Raw genomic sequence first — 5,787 nt, forward strand, 5'->3', positions numbered from 1 at the left:
AAATCTGTCAGTTATTTCATAACCGAATATTCCGTCGCCATATTATCTTTTTCGTCGCTAATTTCGTCGCCCATTTCGCAACGGAAATATTTTCCTTCGCAATTCCATCGCATCATTTGCAACAAATATTCCGACGCAAATCTTATATTCCGTCGCATTTTTGAATTATTTTAAAATAAAATTGTGATTTTAAATAGTAATGAATGTTTTTAAAATAAAAGATAACATAATTCTAAATTAAGTTAAAATAATAATAATACATTGCTAATCCACATTTCATACATAATATAATCGTCAATTCAACTCTAAACAACATAACAATACATTATCAATCCGCACTTAATACATAATAATAGTCAATTCAATTCTAAACAACATTGTAATAGTTTTAACAAACAACCATTAAAATCAATTGACTTGAGATGGAGGTGATGATGAAATACCCTCTCTCCCGCCATCAATAGCATCAAGTCGTTGCATAAGGAGAATAGTAGCCTTCACACTCTGAATTTCATCTTGAACATTTGCAGAAGTAGCACTGTCGGGTGGTCACGATTTTAGGGTCATATTGCCAGAAATGTTATCATTAGTTAGACCATTAACAACAGAACAACCATATGAACCAAGTCCATAAACTCTTCTTTTCTTGTCGTGTCCACCAACCGCGTCATAGTATAATTGATTATCATCCACCTGTTCTCCATTTTCTGCCAACATCTCCCATTGCGATGCAACTTGTTCTTAAAATATGTAAGAAATTTAGTACAAAATATATGTAATGGCATATATATTTTAAAAACTTAAAAGAATTTAAACTTACATGAATTTGTTTGGCTTTTTCAGCTATGAATGTTTGACATCGTGTTGTTTGGTATGTGTATGCTTGAACAGTTCATAATACGATGGACAATGACCCAATTGCCCTTCCTACAAATTATATTTAACAAACAAAAGCAATTATTAAAGTAAGAAAAAAAGCAGATGAAATTATTTGGCAGATGAAATTAACTCTCAAAAAAAGCAATTACAGACCAGAATTTTGTATAGAATTATTTTATATAATCAGAGAAAGAGGCCAGATAAAGGAGCATTATTACAATTATTTCACTATTATAAAAAAAATATGTACTACCAATGAACCTAAGATCAGAGCTCTCTCTAATGTTGCAGAAGTGTAAGAGCTTGAACTAAAGTGGCTCTAAACCTGTTAACATCAATCCTCACATTCTGTTTGTCTAAGTAAATTGATCTAAGTGCCACCCATCCCTTCCTATGAATGTACTGTGGATCCTTAACCACAACATCATCAAGTGGATAAGTATCTAATAACAACGTCTACCAAACCCTAGCAAGACATCAAGCAAAAAGCTTAGAATTATCTCTAAATTACTAATATCAGGCAAAACTTTTCTTCCAACTTTCACCTTAACAGAAGAGCTACTCTTGGTGTTGCTAACTAGAAGGAAAGAGTATATCAGTATATGGTGAAAACCACCCAAGAAACATGTAAGATTTTAAGTACCCTAAAAATTATAGTGAAACGTTACCTGCACTACCATGCTTGCTTTTATTTTTCTCCATGTTCCTCTTTCTGATCAAAGAAGTTAAGCAACTAAATCAATATTAGCAAGTACACAAAACAAACTTTAAGAATTCAAAAAATTAAATTAAATAAAATAAGTGAATCTGCAAACAAGTATGCTAGTAACCTTCAAAGAAGTAGCTCTGCTTTGCATGGCTGTACTATTAAGCATAGCAGATTTCCTGCACCAAAAATGAGAAAGAAATGTGTATTACTTTTGCATTACAATTAAACAATCAATTACAACATAACTTTCAATTACACAAGAGAATATTTGAAATACCAGACCCTGCATTGTTACAATCAAGCAAAACCTCTTGAATTAATTGCTTCAAATTTTAGCAATATTTACTGGGGTAGAATCTAGTCTAGATTTAAGAAGATGAACAAACACATGTGAACACACATACAATATTTACTAGGGTCTAGGGTAGAACCTATTTAAGAAACTGTGCACACTTGCATACAAAATATGAGAAGTAAGAAGGAAGTGTAGGCTTACTTAGAATCAGTGCTGAGAGAAATGCGTCCTCCTACTTTAGTTTTCTCTATTTCTGAATAAATGCTTAATTTTCTTAGTCCGCCTGTAACTATATTAGTAGAATTACTATATGCATAAAGAGTAATGCGCACTATTCTTGCTCGGTTTATGGTCTTGCGCGAGAAGATTGGCAACTACGTTTGATTTTCCCTGCATGAACAGTAACAAAACAATAGCGAATTGAATATGAAATGTAGAGGAATAGAGAGAAGAAATAGTGAAATAGAACAAGTCGAAAGTTTAAACACTAACTTATACCATTTTTTCCCTCGTTTATGTTTATAGGAACGCTAGGAGGGACAGAAACTTGTTCCCTAAAGCAAGTTAAACAAAAAGCAAAATTTGAAATGTTTCCTTCTACGTACATTTCAAATTCCTCCTACTATGATCATTTTATGCTATAAGAACAAGAACATGTTGAAACACTGACTTATACCACGTAAAATCTTTTCCTCTTTTATGTTTCTGGGACAAAAATTTATTTGCACACCCCAATCACTGCTTAGGACAACTGAACGACACCTGACTAAAACCGGAAAAGAAAGTGGCTATAAAAATGTAGGACTGTAAAGATAATCTGAATGCCATTATATTAGTTAACATGACTAGCATATAACTTGAACGAACTTAAGTTTTTACAGTATAATGATGCACAAATTTAAGAAGCATCTATTCCATCAGAATGATCCTATCAACAACATAAAAAAAAAATCTGGAAAAATAAAAATCATTCCATTAGGGTTCAAATTTAATAAGAAATTAGGGTTCAAAACACTAGCTATTCATAAGAAATTAGGGTTCAAATTTAAGAATTCATCAGGATGGTTCAACAAATCAGTTAAAGCCAGAGAAATTAGGGTTCAACAGACTAGCTATTCATAAGAAATTACGGTTCAAATTTAATAATTCATAGGAGGGTTCAACAAATTAAAGAATTACCTGATTTCTGCGGGGAGGAGGAGGCAACCGCGAATGATTTCCGCTGCACGACGACGGCTGGACGGTGACGGGGACGGCTGGACGGCGAAGGCGGCGGCTGGACGGGGACGGCGACGGCGGTGCTGGACTCTACGTGTTTGTGGCGAGTGTTGGTGGCGAGTGTTGGCGGCGAGTGTTTGCAGCAAGCGTTGTGGAGGATGGGAGAAGACACTTAGCGTAGGAGAGTATTGTGGAGTCTAAGTTCACTTAGTGTAGGGTTATAATTTTTATTTCATTTTTATTTTAATTTGGTATTCAAAACATCATAGTTTAAGGTAAAAAAATAAAATAAAATTTAACAAAACATTTGCGACGGAATAAAAATCGGTCGCCTTTTCCGTCGCAATTTTTAGGCTATACACAAAAATTTAATTATTTTAACGACGAAAATGAGACGGTCGGTAATTCCGTCGCCATTTCGCGACGGAACAAAATTCGGCCGGCGAACTGCTTCCTTGGCGTATCGTTTGGAACTGACCGAGCAGGCTCAGGCAGCGAGCTTGTGTGGTTGACGCCAACGCCGAGGTGACGGACTCCCATACTTCTCTAGCGGTGTGCTGGCCAAGTGCATGGTGCATAACCTCATCCGAGGAGGATGAAGTTAGCTAGGAGAGAATAGATTGGTCCTGCTGGACCCAGGCGGTATGAGCAAGATTTAACGCTGTGGTGGTTGTCGTGGCTGTGGAATCGCCAGACGCCGAGGTGACAATGATGGTTAGCGGAGGACAAGGTAGACTGCCATCAATGTACCCCAGAAGGCCTTGGCCACGAAGGAATGGAAGGAGTTGAGTGTAACACCCCCGATTTTCATGCCAATTTAAAGCTTAAATATGCAAGGCAAACTAACCAACATAACATAAAAACGTAAACACAGCGGGAAGTCTAATCATAAAACGGAGAAAATCAAAGAGTGTTATGCCACGTTCACCCCAACGTGAACGCACAGGCAAAAACTAAAACCATCAATCTAATATGTTCAACGCCAGTGGCACACAGGCCAAAACACAAACTAAACTGTTCAGGGGATCTAAACTATCCCTGTCTAACGCTCTCCCATCTACTCAGGACCTGTAAAGCACATAAAGAAAGGGGACTACGCCCGTCAGCGAATATTGCTAGTAACCCATCAATACGCGTTCAATAGCATATGTATAGATAGTATAATACAAAATCATTTTTCGAAACGGAATACAGTATATATCAGTTTTACCGTAAAGAGAGAAGTCAACTGCAAAGACTTTATTTCACTCTCAAAGAACAAGGGAATCACATCCCAAGACAACATCAAGACAAGAACAACAACAGAACAACGCAACACCGCTCAAGATGTAATCTACTGATCACAAAGCAGAAAACATCAAAGCAAAGACACCAACAACAACAAGTACAACTCGAGGTGTATTCTACTGATCACAAAGTAGAATACCACTCAACATGCTCAACAGATAAGGATAAACATCCACACATTGTCACTACATGCCACAGTGACACTTCATGTCACAAGTTCCAACCTTATGCCCTGTTCCAACCTTATGCCTACCCCCAGCCTTATTACAGTTCCAACCATTACCTCCGAGAACCCCTGTACTTCTGAGTCCAACCTTATGCCTCCGGGAACCGTCGTTCCCCACCTACAACCACCAAATCATCAACCACCAATTTCATAGTACACGAGGGTACCGTTCATTTCAATCACACAACCACCAATCACATGAGCCTGAAGCCCAGCTGAGCCTGAAGCACAAATCACATGAGCCTGAAGCCCAATTACAACTCCATAGTCACATCATGGCCACCACGAGGACCACATCTGTACCTTGGTGATTAATGTCCCATACCATTAATCGTGTAATCCAGGTACAGCCAACACACACATCATCATAGGAATCAATCAACGGATCACAACAAAGATATGAAATCATACTCAATCAAGGAAGGATTAAAATCCAACACCAATGATAGTCAACACAAGTTGCTATCCACACATGGGAAGAACAAACTACACACGCTAGCATCTCAACATCAAACTAGCATGCTTATCAAACGGGTAAACAAAACATGGTTCCGAAGAAGATACAAGACTCATCATGGTTCAATGAATCACAAGTTATGCCGTGCCGAAGTTTTGACACATTACAACTTTAAAAAAAAAAAAATAATAATCGCCGGTTCACCCGGAGAGGTGGCCGCGGAAGAGGGCGATTCCAGCCTTCATCGCCGCGGCCAGCAACGCGATTTTTGCAACACTGATATATAGTATAGATATAGATTAAAATAGGAATAGTTTGTAGAATTATTGTATGAATGGGAAAGTAGAAATCAATATATTTTATTAGGAAGAGAGATTTTTTTGGAATTGGGCGGGAAGTTAAAATTTCAGGATTTTGTTATTATATATATAGTATAGATTGATTAATTACAATAGGGATTGTATTACACTATTTTATAATATTAGAATAGAATTTTAACGCAGAATTCTTGTACGAATGGGAAAGTAGAAATCAATATATTTTATTAGGAAGAGAGATTTTTTAGGAATTGGGCGGGAAAGTTAAAATTTCAGGATTTTATTATTACATATAGTATAGATTACAATAGGAATTGTATTAAACTATTTTATAATATTAGAATAGAATTTTAACGCATAATTATATTACGAATGGGAAAGTAGAAATCAATATATTTT

The 5,787-nt window shown here is 36.6% G+C and overlaps 1 long non-coding RNA gene across 2 annotated transcripts; it reads right to left on the bottom strand.

The window, feature by feature from the left end:
• Nucleotides 1-407: 407 nt before the first annotated feature.
• LOC109163319 lies at nt 408-3,305 on the bottom strand. 2 transcript variants are annotated; one of them, XR_002051250.1, is made up of 6 exons: nt 3,063-3,305; nt 2,085-2,273; nt 1,710-1,764; nt 1,548-1,591; nt 821-927; nt 408-740 (listed from the first exon to the last, which is right to left on the bottom strand). It is a non-coding gene; the product is annotated as an uncharacterized LOC109163319 (long non-coding RNA). The 2 variants fall into 2 exon arrangements; XR_002051251.1 differs by lacking the exons at nt 408-740; nt 821-927 and adding an exon at nt 1,043-1,345 and having other exon boundaries at nt 3,063-3,298.
• Nucleotides 3,306-5,787: the final 2,482 nt, after the last annotated feature.

Source organism: Ipomoea nil, unplaced genomic scaffold, assembly GCF_001879475.1.
Source record: "Ipomoea nil cultivar Tokyo-kokei standard unplaced genomic scaffold, Asagao_1.1 scaffold3017, whole genome shotgun sequence".
In the NCBI taxonomy this organism is placed as follows: domain Eukaryota; kingdom Viridiplantae; phylum Streptophyta; class Magnoliopsida; order Solanales; family Convolvulaceae; genus Ipomoea; species Ipomoea nil.